Raw genomic sequence first — 25,575 nt, 5'->3', positions numbered from 1 at the left:
TGATACTAAAATTAAAACCACGTACAATAGCATAATGCAGCATTTGTGTAGGTAGCAGACCAAAAGCTCTTGTATCACTATCAAAGAAAGCCATTCATTTTTTGACTTTTCAGACGGGCTTAAAATCTTAGAGAATAAAGTGAAGTAACAGATGAATCTGTTACAGTATAAACTATGGAATCAATAAAACTGTAGTTAGCATGTCTAGTATTCTTTGTGCTGGTTTCAGCACAGCACTTTTGCACCCAGCTTCTGGAAAGTTTATTTAAATTAAATTGCTACATTATATGTCTCCTCATATTTTTCCTTGTCTCTTTCATTCTCCCTACCATATATGGTTTCCTCTGCACCCTAGAATCACTCCCTCACACTAAATTTTCCACAATTTTAAATGCTCCTTCCCCTTTCTGGAAAAAACAAAAGAAAAACCACCCCATGAAAACAACTGTCCTTTCACTTCTCTGACTGTTTTCCTTTCTGATGCTGCACCTGTCCAAACCCATTTCTTTCTTTTCAGTATCTTCTTACTTTCATCAGCAAATAATTCTCATTTTTGTTGCTTCAGTACCAGTGGCATGGGAATATTTTTTAAAAGACAGAGGTGCTGAAATCCAGCCTCTTACCCCCATCCAACCCCAACCTTCAGCTGAGGCTGGGAGCAAAGGCCCAGCATGAGAAGCTGACAGCAGAACCCTCTGGTACGTGGGGCCAGCAGCTGCAACCACAGGTGCTATGCCAACACTGAACACCACTGGGTGCTGCAGCAGTCCCTACACCTCTAGTTCCCACACTGAGGATTACTCTCTTTTCTATTGTCAAATGTACCCAAAATCTTTGAGGCAACATGACTGTCTCTAGTAACTCTACCAGACAATCACAGGTTATACTTGAAAGTTCATAGGAACAATTATTTTCTCTGTTTTTCCCTATTTGTTTCCTTTGTGTTTTGACAACACTTCACAACACTTTGCATTTTCAGTTTACACACACACATACATGGGTATAAATGTACAGGTGTAAATTTAAAAAAAAAAAAAAAAAGGCATACATAAGTAGTCTAAATAATCCTCTCTCAGATAAGACATTCTGGATTCAAAAGTTCAGAAAAACAGATAGAATTCTTTCATTTTCAAATGATTGTATCTGCCTTTTATGTCCCCAAGCCCAGAATTCATTTGTCCAGAAATCTTTTATATTAAACAGGACAAATCATCTAAGGATTAATCCAACATGTAAAGTACATTTGTACAAGTAACTAAGAGCATCAGAATATTATATTCTTAGGTGTTCTAATGGAGATTGGTCTGTCACTCTTCTTTTAAACATAAATGGCACCATATGCAAGAGATTTTTACCAAGACTATTTTACATGTATTTGGACAGATAGCAGCCCTAGCTGACATACTGTGAGAAAACTCTCCTTTGGTAACACTTCAAAGCATGTTTGTTCTAAGACATTAGTGACATCAGAAGTCTTGAAGCACTTTCTACAATTTTAAGCCTAAATTCTGGACATAAACATAGGTCTGTAGTTACACATCTAAATAAGTAGCTATTTTCAGGGACTCTGAGCATCAGTAATTTCAACTCATATCCTGGTGTCTTCTGGTCCTAGAAGTTCCCTGAGACTTATTGCTACTACTCAGGCTAGCGGCAGTTTCGATGAATAATGCTTTTCCTTTTGTGTTTGAACTAACATGACTTGTAAATAGGTGTCTCCAGAAAGGTGTGATGGCTCAACCTTTGTTAAACAAATGTAGATAAATTAAAAAGCTTTTGAGAGTTAAAACTTTTAAAATGTGTTAACCTCAAGAGTTCGAAAACCAGTCTGGCCCCTAAATTACCTTGATTTCAGAACCACCACAATTGGGTCTTGTTTTTATTTGCCTTCTGGCCCTTAAGGTTCAGTTTCAAGCTCAACAAGAAGTCCTGTGGCACTTTACAGACTAACAGATATTTTGGAGCACAGGCTTTCATGAGCAAAGACCCGCTTCGTCAGATGCACGACGGGGGCAGTTTTCAAGCTGTCACCACAACCATGAAGGCTAGAAACCTACTTCTTTTTTTTTCCCTTTACGGAATGACAAGATTTTGGTGCATTCACATGATTCCAGGGTCAAAGAAAAACACTAAATAGTGACAGATGTGCTTTAAAATAGCAAGAATTAGTACCACTGTCGTCAATCAACTTGTTTTGTTGTTTTTGTTTTGCAGTAAGTGAAAACCTTTTGTTGAAAAATCCCTACCCACTGTCTAGTTTGAAGACAGTCTATTAATTGGAGAAGTGGAAAGACATATTGTTCAAAAGGAAACCTGTATTACTGACTGTTAACACTAGTTCCAATCTTACATGAAGATGTATCAACTGCTCTGACGATGTAGGGCTCTACTGAAGATGGTACTCCATATGGATTTCACTACAGGATGGTGGGCCACAATTTGTAACAACATTCAGAGAGGAGAGTGTTACAACTGGGCTCAGGCACGATGTGGATAGGGAATGTGATATATAAGGACACATTAGAACAAGGGATTTCTATCCAGTACTGATCTTCAGAAAGCGCCTTGGACATTATCTAAGAGAGGAAAAAATGGAGAAAAAAATCACCTGTGCTTCTATTTCACTTTGAAAGAGTTTATAAAAATTAACTAATCTTCAGGACTAGAAGGGTTGAGGCACTGAATTTTAAAGTAGAAAGATTTTATGGCTGACATCAAATATCAATCTGAGCTTCAGGTAAACACTTCTTTGCAGCTTGTAAGGAAATAGAATCATATATCTTACATTAAAATATTGAGCATTAAATCCTTTACTGCAGGTGATGATTGAGAACCGTCTGTCTCCCATTGTTTGGTGTTTTTATTTAGCACAAGTACAGGAGATCTGGGTTTCATTCTCTACGCCCGTTTATGATTCCTATGGGCGATGGGGAGAAGAATGTACAGAGAATGTGCCCTCAGCTTTCTGTGGCTAGTCATCTGTCCTGCCATGCTTGGATCAGATTCTATCCCTACTGTTGGTTCACATATCGGTTCTCATAGGTAATAGTATGCTAGATTAGTGGGATTCAACCAGGGTACGTAAAATCAATGCCTTTAAACGGAATCACATTTAACTTAAATACAGGGTTAACTTTAAAATATTAATCTCCTTAAAAATAAATTCGAAATGGAAAACTTAAGTTAGGAGGTAAACATATTCATCAAAATCATTTAAATGAAATTCTAATCAGTGCATGTTTGCTGCCAAATTTTAAAGAAAATGAAATCACCAATGACTGGTGGAAGTCACTGACTAAGCACCTGCAATCAGAATTTATTGAAGTGCTAAGCTAGATTTTGAGACCAGTATCCTCTTCTGCAGGTGCTATGAAATTGTTTCTTTTTTCTTCTCCTCCATTGCAATTTATTCAGCTAGTTCAGGTCAATGACTAGCTCATTCAAAATTAATAAACCAACTGAGAGTTTAAAAGTATGAACTCAAAACACAATTAAAACACATTATTTAAATCTAAGTTTCCTGCTTGCTCATTTAAAAGCACAATTAAAGTTGATTTAAATTGCTTTGATTTAAATCCATTCACCTTAGATTTAGCCCTTTATCTTAGGGTCTGACTGCACAGCACCTGGGAGGATAGACAGAGGGATGTTAACTCCAGCTGGTGTGCTAAAAATAGCAGTGTGCAGCTATGGCACCTCTGGTGATCATCCCGCGTATGTGCCTAGGATCAAGTGGGTTTGCATTCAATTGGCTAGCCTGAGCCACCGCACATACTACTGCACATGCACTGCTATTCTTAGTGGGCTCCTTCAAGCCGAACTAGTACTTCTGTCTACTCACACTGAGAAGAGCACTCTCCCACCAGCTGTGCAGACATATCCTTTGTGGCTAATGCTGTTCACCACTCTCTGAAAGAGCCAGTGGATTTAAAGTAGCACTTTTTCCTTTAATGTAACCAGGATGTGAACATAAGGGACCAGCCATGACGCTACTGGTCAGAGTGGCACGTTACTCTGCAGAAGATGCATGTTCTGTAGCTACCGCTTATCATTCCAAATCTGTACTGGAGCATGATCACACGCCACAGGGCTTGATTTTCAGGCTCAGAAGCAGCAATCCACCAGATGGAGTTGCAATATGAAAATCAGCAACAAGTTGGCATTTTTGTTCATGAGGTCCAGCAGCATTCGTATATTGTGCTTGAAAATGTCTGGATCTCCCTCATCACCAAAAATAGAAACAAATATTAATTATTAACTAAATACCACTGAAAGTACCAGTGTAAGTTATTCAATGTGAGCAACCTCTCCTCTTGTGGTTGATTTTTTGAACGCATATTAAATTTACATAGCTAAACATAGCGAATAAACTGCTTCTGGTGTGTCGAGAGCAACAGCATGTGGGAGTTTGTATTTAAATACATCTCAGATTTCATTTCAGCATCCAGACATGAGTAATTACAATGCTGAAAACTTTAAAAAAAAAAAAAGTACCCCTTCAGGTTGCGTCACTGAGTTTGTCAAGGACAAATTTAATGGTGATGGTAATGTGCTGTATGGAGCAAGGCTGTGTTTTACATTCAAAGGTGGACAACTGTAGAATGCCTTGCAAGTGCTAAACAAACTGAACGAAAAGAAATGAGAACAAGAGGGTGAGTGAGCAGGGCCACCAACAGCACATACAATTAATAGAATGTGTTCAGCTGATACCTATCCGTACCGCGGTTAGAGAAATTAAAGTTCGGTGTTTCATTTTAGTCGTGGGAAAAGATGGATTTCTATGATTTTTTTTTTCTTTCAGAAAACTAGGATCCCAGCTTATCACAAACCCAACTGTAGTAGTACTGAATCAAGCTTGGCAAAATACAAAAGAATCACGTGCACGGTGTTAGCAATGCTCAGGAGAATTGCGCTGAGCTGTGCATGTTCCAAGCTTCTGACAAAGAGATGGCAGAGATGAGAAGCACCATGCAGGACTCTGGGAGTTTTTAAGGCACAAAAATCTGGGGTGTGCAAATTTTCAGATGGAGAAAACAGCATGGAGGGAACTTGATCATGGTGAGCACAGGAAGTGCTAATGCAAGCTTCCAAATGTGTGTGCACTTGAACAATGTACAAAGTTCAGTAGCTGCATGCCAGCTGAATTTACATTGGCTGACTGAAGTGTGTCAACTAGCTATGGGCTGACTAAAAGCGAAAGGAAGGAAGGAACATTTTCCCTATTTTTTAGATGATGATCTGTGGCCCAGAGAGTTTGGGTAGTTTGCCTAAGGTCTCCAGAGAAAGTGCATGGCAAACCTGGAATCCAGATCTTTTCATGTGAAGCTTGGTCTACTTAAGTTGACCTACCTCTGCCACTCAGGCATGAAAAGCCACACCCATGAGAGATCTAACTAAGCTAACCTAAGCCCCATTACAGAGACACTGCTAGGTTGGGGGAGGGAGTCTTTCCTCTTCATAGGTACTGCCTCTTCAGGGAATGGAATAACTTCAGTGACAGAAAAAAAAAACCAAACTTCTGTCATTACAGAAAGTATCTATGCTATGGAGTAGGAGCAGCAGTGCTACAACTTGGTATGTGCCACTGCAGAATCTTGCATGAATAGCCCCCAGCCCACTGTGAAAACCACACCACCAGGTTTCCTCCCTAAGTCAGTCAGAGCCAGGCACCAGACTTTCTTAGGGCATATCCTCAGAGATCACCCATTTACAGCATCAGTGGTTTTGAACCTTGTCTTATCAGGTGAGTAGTGATTTTAGGCAGCTTGGTTTGACATTCCATTAATCACAACAGTTTCCATTGTGACAAGCCATATAGGCTCCAGGCTCTGATTTTTTTAATAATTTCTAGCCTTCTGTTGTGGATATGCCCAAAGTCTGACGAATGTTTTAGCACAATGCACTTTTAAACCACCCTTTACAATTCACATGATGTAGTTTTGTTGTGAGAGGGGTCACTATGGGCCTCATCTGTGCTGGACAAAATGAGCCTCCAGCGTGCCTAAGCTCAGTTCTTCTGCAGCTGCTTTAAAAGCTGTTCTTTATACCATTTACTCCCGCCATGCCGCAAATCAGACTGAAATCACTTTGTGCTTGCAGTGCTGCAGTAGCTGAGAAATGCTGATGAGCTAGCTTGCCAAAATTAATCCTGCCATTGTCCTACAATGGGCATTGTGCTTGCACTGTTTTTATTATGCTGGTGTATGCGGATGGGCAACAGCCTTGGGAGCTTGTCAGCTACACACGGGCACCTGCTAATGTTTTAAGACTGCTAGTCAGAGGTGGATGAGAAATGGTTTTACCATCCCATGAACATTTTTGAAATTTTCACAATATTTAAGGCCAAAAGTGAGAATTTTCTGTGTATGAGGATGCAGACACCTCAAAACAGCCAGCTGCACGCACTCAGATGAGTTCTGGGAGAAACCCAGTTTAAAGTCCCTGCCCTAAATTACCCACGGCTGGGACCTGAACCAGCGGATGGGTGTGTGTGGCAGGGGAGCGGGAGTCTAATATCTCAGGTGAATGTCCTGGGAATAATACCTAACCAGTGCTACTGCCTTATATAATTTGCCAGTGTGGAGGATCCCACAGGGAATGTAGTTTTGTTCTACAGTAACAGCTTCTCTCAGGCTGCATCAACACTATGAGATAAAATCTATTTAAAGTCAGTTAGCTGGATTGCTCCACGTGCCTGTCCTCAATGTAAATTCCATTAGCTCGATTTATGGACCACTAAAATCAACATGATATCGAAATCCTAAAATCTTAGTAACCTGATGCGTGTAGTGTTCAGTTCAAATTTAAAATTCCAAATGAAGGGTGGTGAGGATGTGACATGTCTTTAAATCAAATTCGTTAGCCTCTACAGATGTCCTGTATGTGCCCCTCAATGCCCCACAGTTCTGTGCTCTGGCCTCTTCCATCTCCACTGCTCTCAAGTGAGGAGGAACTAGGCAACAGGAAGACTGTCACAGTTCAGCACCTGCAGGCTGTAGGGTCAGGAGAGGCTGAAAAATCTTCTCTTTTTCTTTGCTAGGAGCACAGCTGTGGGGTCTGTGGTTCTGTGTATAGCCCTGCTAGCTGCCTTTTTTTCTGTGCTGCCTGGCACCAGCCACTGCCCCCCTGCACCATGTGGCAGTGAGGCTGTGGATGGGGGTCGTGCTTGTCGGGTAGTATCATAAACTTCTTTTCAGCCATTTACATGTTGTCTTGAGTCCCACGTCCCCTCCCACCAGAGGTGCTACACAGTCTGGAACATTCCAATGCCCAGATGCATCATGTGGCTTGACCCCAAACCAATAAAAGGACGTGCTGCGTAAGATGCCAGACAGATCACGCATGGTGAGGTCACAATTTTCAGGGGCTGGCTGTAGCCAGGGGTCTTGTAGCTGCCCAGGGGTTATCTCCCTCGGTGGACACAATTTTCAGGGCCTGGCTGAAGCTGGGGGTCTTTTAACCGCCCCGAGCCACACATTTCCAGGCAGGCAACGTATACAATTACCACAGCTATCGAAGTAAGGCTTGCAGCAGGGAATATTATTGTCCTAAAGGGTCTTCTTTTCCAGGTGCAAACGTAGCTGTAGTCTGGGGTCTTCTAGTCTGATGAATCATTCGAGTTTCAGTGTAGCAATTGTGTCTACTTAGACACAAGGGTCTTCTTTGGTAGGATACCTATTTCCCAATTCAAGTTCCTCAAAGGTCCTCTGTGGGCGGCCCCCATTTTCATGGCTGTCAAAAGCGTACTGTCTTTTAGCTGCCCTGGCCCCTGATGATTCATTCGAGTTTCAATGTAGCACCCATGTCTACTTACAAGTCCTCTTTCCCAGGAGGCATAAATCAATACCCAAGCCCAAAATAAAGCCTAGGCACACTGTTTCAGTGTAGCACCTGTGTCTCCTTAAACGTACTTAACATGGCAGGGGAAAGAGGGGAATGAAATGTGGGAAGATGGTGTCATATACCCACATCTACTTGTGGGGCCAGAGTGCAATGGAGCTCAGAGAACTGCGGGATAGGTTCCCACAATAAACTGCTGCAGCACTCTTTTTAAGCTTGATTTAAGTTACCTGTGTGTAGCAGCAGTAAGTCGATTTTGTGGGAAGCATGTGGGAAGATAAAGATGCTCAAAATCAAATGAATAAAACCCAGTGTTAAGAAATCGATTTTATCTCAGTGTAGACGCAGCCTCAGCTTATTTACTCACCCCCTTTTGCCTGTGTCTCACTGTCTCTATTCCTCAGTGTTTACCAGCAGTATTTTTCTTTCTGTGAGAGTGCTCTCTCTGGCATCGCTCCCTGCTGGAGCTGCCTTACTCCTCGTTACAGATTGCCTGAAGCCAGCTTGAAAATTGTTCTGCATTTTTTAATAAAGGCCTTTGAATGCTTGACTATTAATAACTACCCAAACCTGACCTTTTCCAAAATCTGCATTCCAGCCAGGCTAAGAGCAAAATCGTATGTCCTGCATCAACAGATAACAGCTGAGATATTTGCCTTGCTAATGTTCATTTGCTGAACACAGTAATGGACTGGGTTAGTTTGAAAGTTTCTTTACATAAAATGATGTGGTGACTGAGTTTAGCTCCCAAACACAGCTGTCCTGGTTATAAAATGACGGTCACGTTCAGCACTTACTGGCACACTCAGAGGTGAGATGAGGATTTAATGGACATTGACTGACCCACATTGTGGTTCTTCCAGATGGGCTTAGGAATACATTAGTGTGATTGAGTAGGAATCTGCCAAGGCTGGTCACTTGAAAAAACTTCTGACACCATTCATGAGCATTTCAATGCAAGAAAATTCTCAGAAAGAGAAATCTTTTAACCATCAGCCTGGTTCAGTCTGTTTGCAACTTTTAGTATTTAAAAAAATTAAATCTCAATCTGAGCTAGTCTGAAAATTCCTGACAGAATAATGTTTTTTGCACGCTTGAAATTTTCCACAGAAAATTTCCATCAGGAAAAGAGAAATCACGTACCCAGGCTGCCGTCATGTAAGGCTCTTAATTTCCCTTTTTTGCCTGCAGACAGCAAACTTAATGAAAGCCTTCTAATGACAACTACGAGGAGTAGTGAGGGTCAACAGGGATGCCCTGAACATTTGATTTAGAGGGTTCATACTAGAGGCACTATATCAAATCTTGAAAGATTGACCTCCAGAATGTCGATCTCCCATAAGTATACATGTGCCCTAAGGGTGCTGCAGAAGCTGAGAGTTGTGGCAGTCTGCCTTCCTGGTGGTCAACCTCCTGGCTTTGTCCCCAGTCCCCAAGATCTGGTACTAGACAGTAAGGCTGGATCTACACGTGCCCCTTCCTTTCGAAAGGGGCATGTTAATGAGCAGGTTCAAAAGATGCTAATGAGGTGCTGCAATGAATATGCAGTGCCTCATTAGCATAATGGTGGCCGCAGCGATTCGAAAGTGCGGCTTTTTGAATCGTGCACCACCCGTGGAGATGGGACCTTCTGAAAGGACCCCCACAGTTTTGAAAACATAAGGTCCCATCTCCACGGGTGGTGCACGATTCAAAAAGCCGCACTTTTGTATCACTGCGGCCACCCTTATGCTAATGAGGCACTGCATATTCATTGCAGCACCTCATTGGCATCTTTCAAACCCGCTCATTAACATGGCCCTTTCAAAAGGAAGGAGCACATGTAGACACAGGGTAAGAGAGTCCAGCCCTAGCTGCTCAACCACAATACCCATCCAATAGTTTCAGGCCATGGAGAGCCTGGCTACTCTCTACCTCTCCAGCTTCTCTGAGGGATGAAGAAGGAGAGGGATGCTGAGCAGCAGGACTCTGCCTGTCCAGCAATCAAGCTGGAAGACTCTTAAGCATGTAGCTGAAAGTGAAATTGACAACAGCCTTCCGGGGAGGCAGCCAGGAAGCCAAACAACTCCATTTTGTTTTTTCCAAAATGGAATTTTTTTCTAGAAATTCTCTCTCAAGAAAAACTTCATGGGACTAAAAGTTTGATTCCAGTCCTTGGTCTGAGGCTTCCCCGCCACCATGTGAAATTTTGTCTGGGAGGGATTTCAACTTTCTGTTTGGCTTTAGGATTTTGATTTAATACTATTATATCTGTATAGCAGGAACTGCTCCCAAGGCCTATCGCTCAAAACAAGCACACGTCTGCGAAATCCTGTTAATCTCTCTTTGGCTTCTGCCTGGACCTACAAGTGGTGTTCAGACTGCCCACTGTCTAAATAAAACCTTTCAACATTTTCTGAGTTTTAAAAGTTAAATCATTTGTTTATCACTTGTAAATTATGAACTGATTTTCAATTCTATCTCTGAAGTAATAGTAATATGAATGCACAGCTCCATCTTCTCTATTAATTTCAAATGTTAGAGTTCATATAGTTGGCCCATACTCGACTGATTCGTTGCAGGTCACTGCATTTATAAAAACAGTAAGAGGAGTTGTTACTTTAAAACTGATTTCAGTTGAGATCCTTCATGTAGTCCAAGATATTTTCCTTCCCTCTGCAAAACCTCTTTGATGTTTGTGGGGAAAATTCGCTGGATACGGTACCGTGACAGGGTACTGACTGCTGCTACCCGATTGTTTACTTTTAGTTCCAAATGAGGTGTAGTGTTGGCAGATCAGTTTGTAACTCTAGTTTAATTTAACTCTGAAATTCTATTATATGTTGGCAAACATTCTGTTTTGCTGGTTTAACACTGTCAACACTAGTGGCTTCTGCCCGTATAGCTCTTTTCAGAAATTGAGCCTATTCTTACTCCTGACTGACATGGCTACATCAGCAAAAATCTGTTGTATAGCCTCAGCACTCAGATGCTTCCAGCTGGTCATTTATGCCCAGAAAATCTCCTGTACTTTTATGGTTATTGCTAATACTGATTTGCTGTACAGTAGAGTCTCAGGATTTGCAAACTCAATATTCGTGAATTCAATTATTCATGAGTGCCAGCAGCTGCCGCTTCCCCCAGGACCACATGGAACCCTCGGGAATGTTAAGACCCTAATGTAAAATTAATAGAGTTTTCTAAAGCAACTTCTTAGTAAAGGAAACCCAGGCACATTCCTGGCATAGCTTCACAACAGCAGGGATTAACAAGGCCCATAAATTCAGCATGTAACAATGTTCCTATACATTATAAAAACACACAAAAACCACCAGGAGATTGATAATTTAAAAGTCTTTCCTCCCAATCAGGGTGGTGCCCTATTGGGAAATACAGTGAGCAATATGGCATGTTGACTTAAACAGTACAATAAAAATAATACAATTGAGACTCAGTTCTTCATAGATCATGTAGCTTTTACCAGCCCGTTTGGACTCTGAATAGTTCAATTTGAAAGCCAAGAAATCAAAACTACTTCAGGGACACCTTCCCCCTCACCTGACGTTAAAAGGCAGACAGGCGTGTGATCCTATGTTGCAAAAGGCCGGATCTTGGTCACAAGCTACAAAATTATCAGCACGTTTGGAAATCAGGAAGTGCAAGGCAAGCACTTACATTGATTCAAAAGCAGCATTCCCTGTAACCGGAATGCTTGGGCAGCCACCCAGAAGAGATTCAGGTGCTGCCCACCTGATTAGCAGAACACCCACAGCTGGTGATGTGTGTTTCTATTAGTGGTGCACATCTGCCCATGCCTCGGTGAACAAAAATTTATTCCACTCAGGAATGGAAAAAATTAGAACGCTGCTCAAGAGCCTGACTTTGATCACAATTTTAGGTGACCATTGATTTTTTGCAAGTACAGCATGCACATATTGAAGGTCAACATGTAGTCTAAAACAGCTATACAATTCAATAATATACACTACAGTAAAATCAGACAAACATACTGATAAGCGTTCACTGAGTCTACAATTACACTGTGGCGATACTGATTATAATCAAAACAAGGGCTATTAAAAAAAACAACTTGCAACACTAATGTCATAGTTACAATACCAGAATGACTTTATTACTAATAGGTACACAATTACAGGTACATGATCAGGGAGACTGAATGGTAAGGAGTTAAATAAATGGTGGGGGTTGGCTTAAGTTACCCTTTTAGGGCTCACATACGCAGGGATCTGAAGCATTGAAATTCAGGTATCTCCATACAATCTAGTTTTAAAAAAACAAATAAATAACCTTATGACCCAAATCCTCCTTACCTGAACTCCCACAAATTTCTCACTGAAAGCAACAATAAAAAAATATAACCTGAGCCTTTAAATGTATTTTTTTCTCAATAACATAGTATGGAAAAATTAAAATATTTTCCTCTTTTCCCCATTCTTACCAATATTCAGTTTTAGACATTAAGGCCCACAGTTCTAACAACAACTTCTACTTATGGGTGGCCAACTTCAGACAATTAAGTTGGGAGTTATAGGCTATGTCTACACTAGCACCAAATGTCAAAATGGCCATGCAAATGGCCAAATTGAAGATGACTAATGAGGCGCTGAAATGCCTGTTCAGCACCTCATTAGCATGCTGCTGGCCGCGGCTCTTTGAAATTGCCGCTTTTTGCTCTCACGTGGCTCATCCAGATGGGGGTCCCTTTCAAAAGGACCCCGCCACCTTCAAAACCCCCTTATTCCTATCCCTGAGCTCATAGGAATAAGGGGATTTTGAAGGTGGCGGGGTCCTTTTGAAAGGGACCCCCATCTGGATGAGCCGCGCAGGAGGGAAAAGCGGCAATTTCAAAGAGCCGCGGCCAGCAGCATGCTAATGAGGTGCTGAATAGGCATTTCAGCGCCTCATTAGTCATCTTCGATTTGGCCATTTGCATGGCCATTTTGAAGTTTTGTGCCAGGGTAGACACAGCCATAGATGTAGTGATCACCCATGAATATATTTTCAGCATCTTTAAGACTCATTCTTGTAGGTGTGTATAGCAGGGTATCAAAAAAATCAGAAGTACTCAAAATTATAAGCCACTTTTGAAATTATGGTTCTAACGTCTAATCATAATTAAAAATTCTTGTTTGACTCCAATTCTTTCTAACGCTTTAAATTAAAATTTGCAATATTTTATGAGAGAAGAGTCTGAAACTGTTCTCTTTGGTTACCAAGGCAAATTTCAAGACAGTAACTCAATTGTTCCCGCATTAAAACAAAACAAAAAACAGCAAGTAGTTTGGAAGAACTGCAATGAACACTTCATTTAATTAGACATTGCTGATTTGTTGCAATGTACACAATCTGATTGCAACAAAGTTTCTGACAGACTCTTTCCTGATTTTCTAACAGCTGGATGGCCTCATGAGCTGCTAGAACATGAGGATTTTCCAGGCTCACAACACTGGATCACCTACTCAGGAACTCAATGCTCTGGGGAAGCCCAAAGAGATGACTTCTTCAGAGCCAAGACTTCCATTAAAGCTGGATGGAGAATGGTAAATCAATCCTGTGGGGAATTTCAAAATTTTGGGGTTTTGTTCCAAACAGAAACTAAATCAGTTTTCAAAAACTCCATCTTCTGCACAACAAAATGACTGTTCTCCACCCAGCCCTAAAAAAAACCAGGTTTTTTTTAAAAATCCAGCCATCCCTGACTAGTTGGAGGTTTCTTCTCTTAGGTGACATCTACACAGAAGCCTTATTTTGAAATAACCTATTTCAGAATAGCTATTCCAATCCTCCTTTTTCAAAACAGGGCTGCTACACACAAAAATTTACTGCAAAATAGCACTTAGCTATTTCAAAATTTATATTTTGAACACGTAGCACTTATTTCTAAATACTGCCTATTTCAAAATAGGTGCTGTTAAGACAGGGAATAGCACTTATTTCAAAATAGCTATTCTGATATAAGCACTATCCCACTTCTTAACAAGACCTATTTGCACCCACCCAAAATAGATTCTGCAACATTATCTCGAAATAACACCTCGTATCTCAAAATAACTTGGCTGTGTGGCAGTAGCCTAACGGAAGAAAACCGAAAGCTCTGCATAGTTACAGGGAGTCCACACAAACCTGAGCGCTGGATCATGGCTTAAATCAAATTAAAATAATCATATGCAGTAAATTAAATTAAAAATCCTATACATATTACACCACAGATCCATCTTCCCACCAATTACTAAGTTTTAAAACTATTGTTCTGAGATGTCTGTTTACACAATAAGTCTGAGGACAGTTTTCCTGAGCAGGCACATTAGATGAACATTAAACTCTTCCCCTGTTTCAAATTAAAAAATATTTATCCTGCCCACAACCTCAACTAAAAGGTCTTGTTCTCAACCTTAACAAAATAGCTGTGCCCTTGATAATTTCTTCACTTGTCCAAAAAAATAAAAATAAAAATAATAAAAATAAAAACAAAAACACATTGGTTAAATGTCAGCATTTACCCAGCAACTCTTAAAATGAATATCTAAATAGTTATGAAATCCTGAAAAAAGCTGAGTACTTTTTTATCTGCTGATCTTTTTGTCCTTGCTTCATCTTCTCCCCCTAGCTTGGCCTGTTTTCATGTAGAAAAGTCTATGAATAGTGTGAGAAACAATGTATATAGTGAGAAACAGCAGCAAGAAGTGCAAGCTGATTTTTAACGGCCCATTTTTAATAGACTCTTATTAGGAATTAAGAACCAAACTACACTATACACTTTTGTGAGTCACCTCAGATGTTGCCAACTCCCAGTCCTGTGAATTTGGTTTTTCCAATAGCCTGAGCTCAAGATATAATGACATTTTCAAAAAAGAAGTTCCAACCTTTGCGGCTTCAGAACAAAAGCTAAAAATGTGACTCAGCTATACTGGACTCAAACAAGGAGGCAAATAAAAATAACACAAAAGTGAAATTTAAGATTAACTGTGAATTTTTGGATCTCACTCGTGAATTTTTGAATACTGGGGCTACAATGAACTCTATGTTACTGGGGAGGCAAATGACTAACATACTTTGACCCCAAAACGATGCGGGCATCTCTGGTGCACACACAAACGTAAACATAAAATCCTGCATTAAAAATCAAGCACAAAAATAAAACCACAGAATTCCTTACCCTTACTAACAACTTCTGTTTCTTATCTTAAGACCTTCTTACCAATAAACAATGGAAATACAGTGCAGATGGAATTACTGTGAAGTGGGTGGATAAGTGATTGGATAACTGTTCCCAGAGGCCGTGTCTACACTAGCCCCAAACTAACATATATTCAGCACCTCATTAGCACGCGGGCGGCCGCGGCACTTCAAAATTGACGCAGCTCGCCGCTGCGCGGCTCATCCCGACAGGGCTCCTTTTCAAAAGGACCCTGCGTACTTCGAAGTCCCCTTATTCCCATCTGCTCATAGGAATAAGGGGACTTCGGGGTCCTTTCGAAAAGGAGCCCCGTCGGGACGAGCCACGTCAATTTCGAAGTGCCGCGGCCGCCCACATGCTAATGAGGCGCTGAATACGTATTTCAGCGCTTAATTAGTAAACTTCGAAATGGCCATTTGCATGGCCATTTCGAAGCTTGGGGCTAGTGCAGATGTAGCCAGAAAGTAGTTAGGAATGGTTAACAGTCATGCTGGAAGGGCATAACATTCCACGGAGATCAGTTTGGGACTGGCTCTCTTCAATACCTTCACTACTAATTCAGATAATGGCATAAAGAGTTTGCTTATCAAGTTTGCAGATAATATCAAGCTAGGAGGGGTAACAAGGGCTTTGGAGGATAGGGATATAATTCAAAATAATCTGGAAAAACTGGAGAAAAGGTCTGAGGTAAATAGGATGAAATGCAATAAGGACAAATGCAAAGTACTGCAGTTGGGAGGGAACACTCAGCTTCACACAAACAAAGTGGAATATGATGGTTTAGGAAGGAGTACTGCAGAAAGGGACCTAAGGATCCTAGTGGACCAAAAGCTAAATATGAGTCAACTGTGTGATACTTTTGGGGGAGGGGAAAAAAACCCCCATCATTCTAGTATGTACTAACAGGAGTGTTGGAAACAAGACACAAGAAGTAACTTTTTTGATGTGCTCGACACTGATGGACCTCAACTAGATTACTGAGTCCAGTTCTGGGTACCACATTTCGGTAAAGAAGGTCCAGAAAAGAGCAACGCAAATTAAAGGTCTTGAAAACATAACCTATGGGGGACAATTGAAACAATTAGGTTTAAATTTGAAAAGTGAAGACTGAGGGGACATGACAACAGCTTTCAAAAACCTAAAACGGCGTTACAGGGAGAAGGGAGAAAAAATACCTTTGAGGGTAAGACAAGCAGCAATGGGCTTAAGCTGCAGCAAGGGAAGTTTAGGGTGGATATTAGGAAAAACTTCCTGTCAGGGTGATTAAGCACGGGAATAAACAGCCTAGGGAAACCATGGAATTGCCATCACTGAACATAATCAAGAGCCCGTTGGACAAACACCTGGCAGGGATGATCTAGATTGTGCTTGGTCCTGCTGTGCGTGCAGGGTACTGGCCTTGATGAATACTTGAGGTTCCTTCCAGTTCTAGTATTCTATAATTTTTCTGAAATCTAAACTTATTTGAAACATTACCTTTGCTTTTCATCACTTACATAGATTACTTCTGACTTCTACCTCATTACTGTTTACTTTCACACAGTCTGGATATAATGGGCTAGTTTCACTGTTGGTTACAGTTGATTTCATTTGTATATTCCCCCAGCACTACCAACATGTACCAATCGTTGCCCTGTAAGCAGTGCATGGGAATGTTTTTAAATGTTATTTTAAAATGGTTCTAATTCACATTTTGAAGATATAACTGAAACACTGGTGAGCATTAGGCTTTGTGACACCTTTAAATTTTTAAAATCTGAATTTTGGTCCTAACTGCCTATGTCATTGCGTACATAAACAGCAGCCCCAGCCACAAGTGCTAGGCATATAGTAAGAGACAGTCCCTATCCCAAGCTGTTTATAATCCAGGGCCCCAACTCAGGAAATCACTTTGAGATTGTGCTTCCTTGAACTGGAGCCTAAGTGTAAAAGAGAAAGAACAAGCAAACAGAAGTATTTTCCCTTTTTTACACGTAGGTAAGGAGGCACACAGAAATTAGCAGACTTGCTTGGCGTCACATGCGCACAGCCTGTGGCTTTTAGGAGATGAATCGAGATCTCTTGAGTCACGGTTCAGGGACTTAACCAGCCTTCTGCACTTAATGGTTAACATGTTCCTTTCACATCAGGGATATAAAATCCCATTTAATAAATTAACCACCTCACCGTTAGGTTAAGCCATTAGAAGTGTGGGAACAGGCTGGAGAGGCTGCTCCAGCCTGCTGCAGACAAGGAATGCTCCAGTCAGGCTGGAGCACCCTGCCCATGGCACACTGGGGTCCAGGTCTGCTCCGAACTGGATGGAGCATCTCTGCCTGCAGCACTGCTACAGGTGGGGGGCACTCGATCACAGCTGAAGCAGCCCCCATCTACAGTGGCCCAGCCCCAGAGCGCTGCAGGTAGGGGTGTTACAGCTGGGCCAGAGCAGCCCATCTGCAGTGGCCCTGGGCACACCATGGAGGGGAGGAGGCAGCCCCAGTTCCCAGCTGGGCTGGAGTGACAGTCCCAGCACCTCCTTCCCCTCCAATACCCCCAGTGGCCACAGTCAGTGCCTGCTTTGGCTGCAGTGAAGCGTCCCCCACCTGTGGTGGCCCCTCAGCACTGGAGCAACCCTCTGCCTGTGCCAGGTGAGGGGCTGCTCCAGCCCTATGAGTTACCCATAACTGGAAAGCCTCATCCTTTTAGGAGGTTTACCAGTTAGCCAGTTAATTGTTAACATCCCTATTTCAGGTAAGATGTTTTGGAAAAGCGGGGAGGTAGAAATGATTAAATAAATTTTGGTTAGGTCCATAAAGACACCTTCATTAAAACCAGATAAAGAAACACTGGATTAAGGGGCATTTAGAGGACATTCTTCTCTAAGTAAAATTTTAAATCTAGCAAAGCTGGAGACCTATAATATATATGTTCCTCTCTATGGACTCTCCTAGTCTAAACAGTCCAACTTTTGATAAAGCTAGCGTGCAGCAGCTTTGTGTGTGCACTTAGCAAAACAAATAGCTGCAGAAACATTGAGCAGATTCTGTAGTAGAGACTTTTAGCTGCTCAGGAAATACCACAAGTTTTAAAAAAAAAACAAAAAACTATAGCATTCACCCAATCAAGTGTTAAAATGGGGTTATAAAAATATCCTGTTCCTCAACCCATCTCCACAGAGAAAAGTTGTGTTTATGTATACAGCAAAGTTCCAAACCCTTCCTCCTTTCATAAATTTATCACATGCCTATCAGCACTACAATAGGTTTAAAGGAGGAGGTTCCATGTAAGCAGTCCGAAATGTTTTCTCACCTAAGCAGTCCAAATTAAGCAAATGCCAACCTTTGTTTTCCCTCCAAGGAGCCTGCCATGCAACTTACAGGGAAAAAACCCCACCACACTACAGTTATTCCAGATTTATGTTGTCTTACCTCCATTTACTAAACCCTCAACTTAATTTTCTCTTCCCAAAGGTTTACTTTCCTTTTTCTCTTCCCCCGCCACCCCTCACTTTTTTACTTTTTATATTTAGCTGATTCCTCAGCGCTCTCTCAGTTCTGCTCTAAAATCTAAAGAAGTGGGTCTTCTATTATTCTTCAGATAAAATTGTTAATCTTTAAAGTGCTCAGGACTGCTTGCTTTGTTTTCCAAAGATACAGAGTAACACAGCTGCTCTCTGAGAGCCCGTGCTTCTGCTTTTAAAACTTCATGCAACTGCTTCATTCCTCATACTGCTTTTTTTTTTAAATGTCTATTTTTCCCTCTGCCTTTTTCTTTAGCTGTCATTATCTTCTCCAGAATTTGCAGATAAAGCAATTGTGTAGATCTTTATAAGACCCTTCCACTCCTTTCTAACATGCTTTGGTGAGCAGTGAAATAGTTAATGGTGATATGGTGAATGGTGATATTCTGACAGATTTGAATTTGCACCCATTGAAATGAATAAAGCATTTCACACTCCAGAGCTCATCTCAAGTTTTCTCCAAACTCAAGTAAACATTACTGCATTGGCTATAGAGCTCATCCAGATTTTGAAGGTTTTCTTGACAATGAAATCTCTTGAGACTGAGGTTTTTTTTTTGTTTTGAATTTAAAAAAAACACTTGAGAATGCCAGAGATCTGTTGAAACAAAAAGCAGTCAAGTAGCACTTTAAAGACTAGCAAAGTAGTTTATTAGGTGAGCTTTCGTGGGACAGACCCACTTCTTCAGACCATAGCCAGACCAGAACAGACTCAATATTTAAGACACAGAGAACCAAAAACAGTAAGCAAGGAGGACAAATCAGAAAAATATAATCAAGGTGAGCAAATCAGAGAGTGGAGGGGGGGGAAGATCAAGAATTAGATTGAGTTAGGTATGCAGACGAGCCCCTATAGTGACTCAGAAAGTTCACATCACGATTTAAACCATGTGTTAATGTTCTGAATTTGAATATAAATGTCAGTTCCTCCACTTCCCTTTCTACAAAGGAGCAATAATTTCTTTTCAGTAACACACATACCTTGAGGTCATTGACAGAATGCCCCATTCCATTAAAATGTTGACTAACTGGTTTGTGGATCTGGAGTGTTTTGATGTCTGTTTTGTGCCCGTTGACCCTTTGTCTAAGGGAGTTAGAAGTCTGTCCAATATACAAAGCATCTGGGCATTGTTGGCACATGATGGCACATATGATGTTAGTAGAGGAGCATGAGAAAGTGCCCGTGATTCTGTGAGTAACCTGGTTAGGTCCAGTGATGGTATTTCCAGAGAAGATATGTGGAGAAAGCTGGCAGCGGGCTTTGTTGCAGGGAAAGGTTCCAGAGATCTGTTGGTGTGTCTCTGTTAATTTTTAGCATCCCACACTTCAGAAAATACTGGCCTAGGGATCATGTTTGGATCTACGGACTTTGTCTTCAAGTGAGACCAGGAAACAGAACTGGACTTACACAGTGTGAATTTGATCAGCAGCACACTGTGACTAGATTAGCATCTGACCCGTTGTACTAACTTGAGCTGGAGCTACATCCCCACTACATTACTAGTTCAAGTGCCAGCAACTTTAGAGCTTCAACCCCTGTTGGTGCAGCTAGCTCAAGCAAATTGAAAGCACTATCATGAGAGTCGAGATGGGACAACATTCAAGTCCTACCTTAGGCTAACTCAGCACTGAAGACAAGCCCTATTTCTCACTTTGTTCATTTTTATACAAATATAAAGGTCCAGGGGATAGTTATATGCTTGACTCCCAGTGTAAGAAATCAATAGCAGCTTGGCAGCTAGCTTGTGAAAATATCTCCCTGAAAAGATACCTGAGTCACTGTTTCGCAACATATTTAGCCTCTGCAGCAACCGGAGTCTCTTAGCAAAGGCCATAGGATCAAAAGATCAGATCAATAGTTAGTAACCCGTTCTATAAGCATGGATACAACAACAGGCACACACAAATCAACTAGCTCTTCAAGCCCTGGTGAACCAACGAGCACCAAGAGTGTGTTAATGTGTTAGAGGCACCTACTGTACAGTGTTCTCACCGAAGATTACCTCAGGCCAGCAATGAGATTTTGAATGTGCCTCTCTTCCTTTAGATAGGGAGTGACAGGGAGATGTTCATCCCCTGAATTCTGTAGGAGAGCTACGATTCAGAAGCAATTACTTAGGTGATTACAGTAGGAAGGATGAATGATGAGCAAAGGGCAATTACCTTCTTACTCAAAGGGGTTGGGGACAGTTAGTATCAAGGCCAGCAGCCCCGCCTCCCGTCCAAAAAAAAATCTCCATTTCCTTCATTAAAGCGAAGATAAGATAGTCAGTGTCTAGAACATCAATGGAAGTAAAATTACTTGTCTACAAAATTTGCATGCCGTAGTTTGATTATATTTCCGATATAGTGCTCCCAAGCTTAGACAACCTCAGCTGCGGCCAATGACTCAGGTGAAACTGTTCAGAGAGGCACATGATTGTTTCCTCTTACAGAAGGAAATGGTTAAGGACAGGTAGGCAAAATACCACAGAAATTAGAAGGGGAGAAGCCATTTTAGGCTACTGAGCTCATCCCCTCCACTGATGCAGTTCTCTCTTGTCTCTCCTATAACTTCCACTTCCGGAACTCCATACCTTCGAAGTTACAGCTGTGAATAATCAATGTCCAAGCAAGCCAGGAGAAAGTGTCTTTTACTGTTGCCAGGAGAAATGCACTGACAGCAACTACATTTGCCAAGCTGACTTCAGTTTCTACTCCTATGCACTGCAATTCTTGCACTCACTTGTCCTTAAGTATTTTTCCGTGCCCTAAGAGGTTTCCACAGCAGTGGAAGTGGGTGTTTCCTATTAGCTTTTGTTTAATGAATTAAAACACCTTGCATCCACACAATGCAATGCTTCTTTCAAATTACCTGGCCACCACTATTCCCCACCCCAATCTTCCTCAGCTGTAGGAACCATAAATGGTCTCCAGATTCAAGACATCATCAAAGTAAAGGATACTTACCTTTGGTCAAGATTTCTGAAAAAGTGACGTAATTTGGGGTCTCATCAAGTCTTGGGCACCCAATTTGAAGACACTTTATACAGGCCTGATTTTAAGAATAATCTGAGTACTCGACATCTAGAAATCAGGCTCCCTACAGTAGGCTCTCAGAAACTGGCTGCTAAATCCCTTAATTAAGAGAACACAACACTGGGTTTATTTATTTCATTTTCTGGCACAGCTTTCACACAGCTCATCTACAGAAACCTACCCTCCTCCAGAGAAGAAATTGTGTGTGCTTTTCCAAGCTCCTAGCACATTTCACATACCCAGCACAAATCTCCACTTAGAATGTGAAGTCCTGTGGCACCTTATAGACTAACAGATATTTTGGAGCATAAGCTTTTGTGGGCAAAGATGCATCTGATGAAGCGGGTCTGAAGCATCTGAAGAAGTGAGTTAACTCACGAAAGCCCATGCTCTAAACTTTTCTGTTAGTCTATAAGGTGCCACAGGACCCTTTGTTGCTGCTACAGATCCAGACTAACACGGCTACCCCTCTGATACTTGACAACATGCAAGGCACTGCATTTAGCCGTATGGAATGGAAATCTATCAATCTCACGAGGAAGCTTGCACAAATTCAGACAGGACTTCTTGTGGTTCTCAAAGATACAGACTAATACCGCTACCTCTCTGACACTTAGAATGTGGAAATTCCAAAAAGTGTTAGGACGCCATACAATCTTGATGAACCCTGGCAGCTTTTCCTGCAGCCAAATTACTTTACAAGCAGTTTGTCTCTTTCCTAGTTTACTCCTCTCAAGGTTCTAATATTTTGCTTTTCAGACAGCTGTTCCTCAATTTGTAACTGCTTTCCCCCTTTCCTTCTCTGGTACATGACTCCACATTAGTTAGATATATTGTATACACATCTTGCATTTTGGTGCCTGGGGCCACCCACACTGCATCTTGCTTCCTCTCTGCCAGCATCTCTGCTAGTTTGGGTGTGATCAATACAAATAACATCATCAGGCATCCATGCCATGGCATTTCTAAGAAAGAATTTGCTGACACCATAGTTTAAATCAAGCTATCCAGAATCGTGACAACGGCAAAGTTCTAACGTGACTTCCCTGATGTTTGTTGATAGCCATGGGCAATGTTATAAACCAGTTCACAAAACCAGGCTGTAAGGGTATATCTACACATACCAGAAGACTGACATGCTGGCACTCAATCTTAAGGGGGTTCAATTTAGTGCACCTACTGGGGATGTGGATGATCAAGGCTCTGCCATTGCAAGTAGTAAGGGAAGTTGACGCGAGAGTTTCTCCCGTCAAGTTTCCGCTGTGGGGATGATAGGAAATCTTCAGTGGGTGTCAATTGTTACAGCTTATGATCTGACACAGTATGGCTATTCTTAAGGGTCTCTCTAACTCCCCCATGTGCCATTTTCCAACAGTTTCCAATGCCACAAGGAATGAACAGATCAGGGCAATTATCAGGGATCCATCAGGTCATCCAGCCCCAACTTCTGGCAGTCAGAGGTTTAGGGATACTTGCAAAAATGGGGTTGAATCTCTGAACATTGTGGCGACTAGCCATTAATGGAACTCCATAAGGTAGCTAATGGTTTTTCAATCCAAGTTATATGGCTGGGCTTCATAACATCCCCTGGCAATGAGTTTTACAGGCTGACTGCATTGGATGAGGAAGTGCTTCCTTACACTTGTTTTAAACCCAATGCCTATTAATTTCAATTGGGTGGCCCTTGTATATTGTGAAGTGGTAATACATCTCAATTCACTTTCTTCATACCATTCTTGATTTTATTGACCTCCATCATATCCCCCCTCTTCAGCCCTGGTGGCATCTTTTTAGTCTATTTTACTTTTTTACTTCAGTGGCACTATGAAAACTGGCATCTACCGATGATCTAATCCTGTTTTAAAATAGGTTAGAACGACACTTTGGAGATATCATTAATTGGATCCCTGTCCCTGTTTGTTAATCAAATTCACACCCATGCTATGCTTTCTATGTTGCTATTTTTTATATATTTTCTTCATAAAGTGTATTATTTTGCATTACATCAAACATACTGGAGTAACCCAAATTACTGTAGATTACATTCCCTTTGTCCAGTAAACCAATAATTAATTTCAGTTTTCTAACTACTTTAAATTAGATCTACTGTAACTATACAGCAGCAATGACATTATGCCAACTGCTTTTTAAGAGGAAAATATGCTTGGATTAAATAAAATATAATGTCATATAATGCTTCCGAAACACGAGACTTCTCCTATTCAGCATTCACCCAATTTCTACTTGTTGTAAAATTAGTATATTCTCGAGGAGGAGAAGATACAAAACAGAACACTCACCACCAAAGATATAAAGCTGGTGCCACAGTGACCACAAATAATTTTCCATAAATCCTTTAAGCAGACAGAAGGAATGGAAGAAATCTCTCACTCTCTCAAGTTGACTCATACCACTGGCTTAGACCTAAGGGGACTGGAACCGTCAAAAATTGGTAAACATTTTTTTGTCCTAGAACAGAGCACTATTCAGCATGAAGGAAATACCCTTCTCTCCACAACTCCAGATTTACATGTTCTTATTTTTTGCACAAGGAAGAGATCCCACAACTGGCACATATGAAAGATTTTCAAGGCACAAGAGGTGTTTCACTAACTTTAGAGAAGAGCCATGTATTTTAGGGTATTCTTATGAAGAGAAATGAGGACACTAGATTTGGGGTACAGGATAAAGGTCTGGTTCTTGTTTCTTTTTGCCATTTTGTCCTCCTGTAAATCAGGAAAGTGAAAAAAAAAACAAACTCCAGATCAGTTTGGTAAAGGGAAGCAATGTGAACACCAACATTCCTATCTGGTAATAATGAGAAAAGTTATGGAATTTCCTAGAAGGGAAAGGAAGTGGTTGGCACCCTGATAACAGAGTCAAGGAGCATGACTGGTGGGCAGAATGAGTTGTAATTTGATGTTAGAGGAGGAAATGCTACTTATTAGGTGGGCTTGATTTGCTAGAAATTGAGACTCTTCTGCAAGACAGGCATATTTGACAATTTCTGTCTGCCTTTTTCAGCCCTCACAGTACTGATTTCACAAGATGGTGATACTCCCTTCTAACTGCAGCCATGATAAAACCCATTGGCCCATGTTGCAAATGGCCAAATAGTACTCAGGGATTTATTCTGGTGACAGAGCTGAGCAAATGACCCCCTGTCCAGCTCTGAAGGAAATAGCCGGACTCCAGAGAAATCCTCCCATACAGTAAGGCAGGCTTTAAAAAGGCACCATTCATACACTCACTCACTGAAGGTGAAGCCCTAAAAAGGGGCATCATGGAGGAGCACAGTTCTCTTGAATTAAATGACAGAAAGCTAAGCCAGAAAAGAAGAACCCTGCTGAAAGGAATTTTCTCCAAACAAAGATGGGTTCATTTTGTTTCTCTCACAGCCTGATCTCATTTCCTCACTTCCACAGTCAGCATAAGAAAAAGAGTATATCAGTTGACCCATAACCATCAGAAGAGCTCACCCTTTCCCTCACTGGTCATAAGACTGTGATCCTAAACACACACAGGATGGTGGGACAGACAAAGGAAAGTGACACTGACACTGGTGCACGCAAAAAGTCCTGGAGGACAGCGTAGACCTCTCTCTGGATGATGCACTCTTCACAGCTAGATGTGAGGCTTTCTTGAGGGCAGAAGTAAGCAGAAAGCAGGGGCCATGCCTGCTTTAACTGACAAGGGCACTACACCCAACTGAGCAATTTCAACACAGCTTGGGTACGCATCCGTGGGTCTAGGTAGAGAAATAGGAGAGAAACAAGGGAGGAACAGAAGGACATCAAAAGGAAGGAAGAGAAACAACTAGAGAAAGAGATAAAACAGAAAAGAAGAAAGGTGAATTAATAGAAAGAAGGAACACCTCTTTGTCACTGGAGAAGCTGCCTCAAGAGAAACAATTCAGATCAACAAGTAGCAGCAAAAAGGACTACGGATCAAGTCAAAGATTTAGGACTAATAATGAGCAGATGATCTCTTCAGTATACTTTTGAGAATGCTGCTACAGCACTCGATCTGGAAAGCAGTAACTC

At 41.3% G+C, this 25,575-nt stretch overlaps 1 protein-coding gene across 7 annotated transcripts in view; it reads right to left on the bottom strand.

Moving 5' to 3' along the window:
- EPS8 (EGFR pathway substrate 8, signaling adaptor) overlaps window positions 1–25,575 on the bottom strand; it is a 237,387-nt gene that overhangs the window by 108,459 nt on the left and 103,353 nt on the right. The window lies entirely within an intron of this gene.

This window comes from Carettochelys insculpta, chromosome 1 (assembly GCF_033958435.1).
Source record: "Carettochelys insculpta isolate YL-2023 chromosome 1, ASM3395843v1, whole genome shotgun sequence".
Classification (NCBI taxonomy): Eukaryota; Metazoa; Chordata; order Testudines; family Carettochelyidae; genus Carettochelys; species Carettochelys insculpta.
The sequence above is the reverse complement of the archived record's forward strand: the minus strand, read 5'-3'. Positions and strand labels throughout refer to the sequence as shown.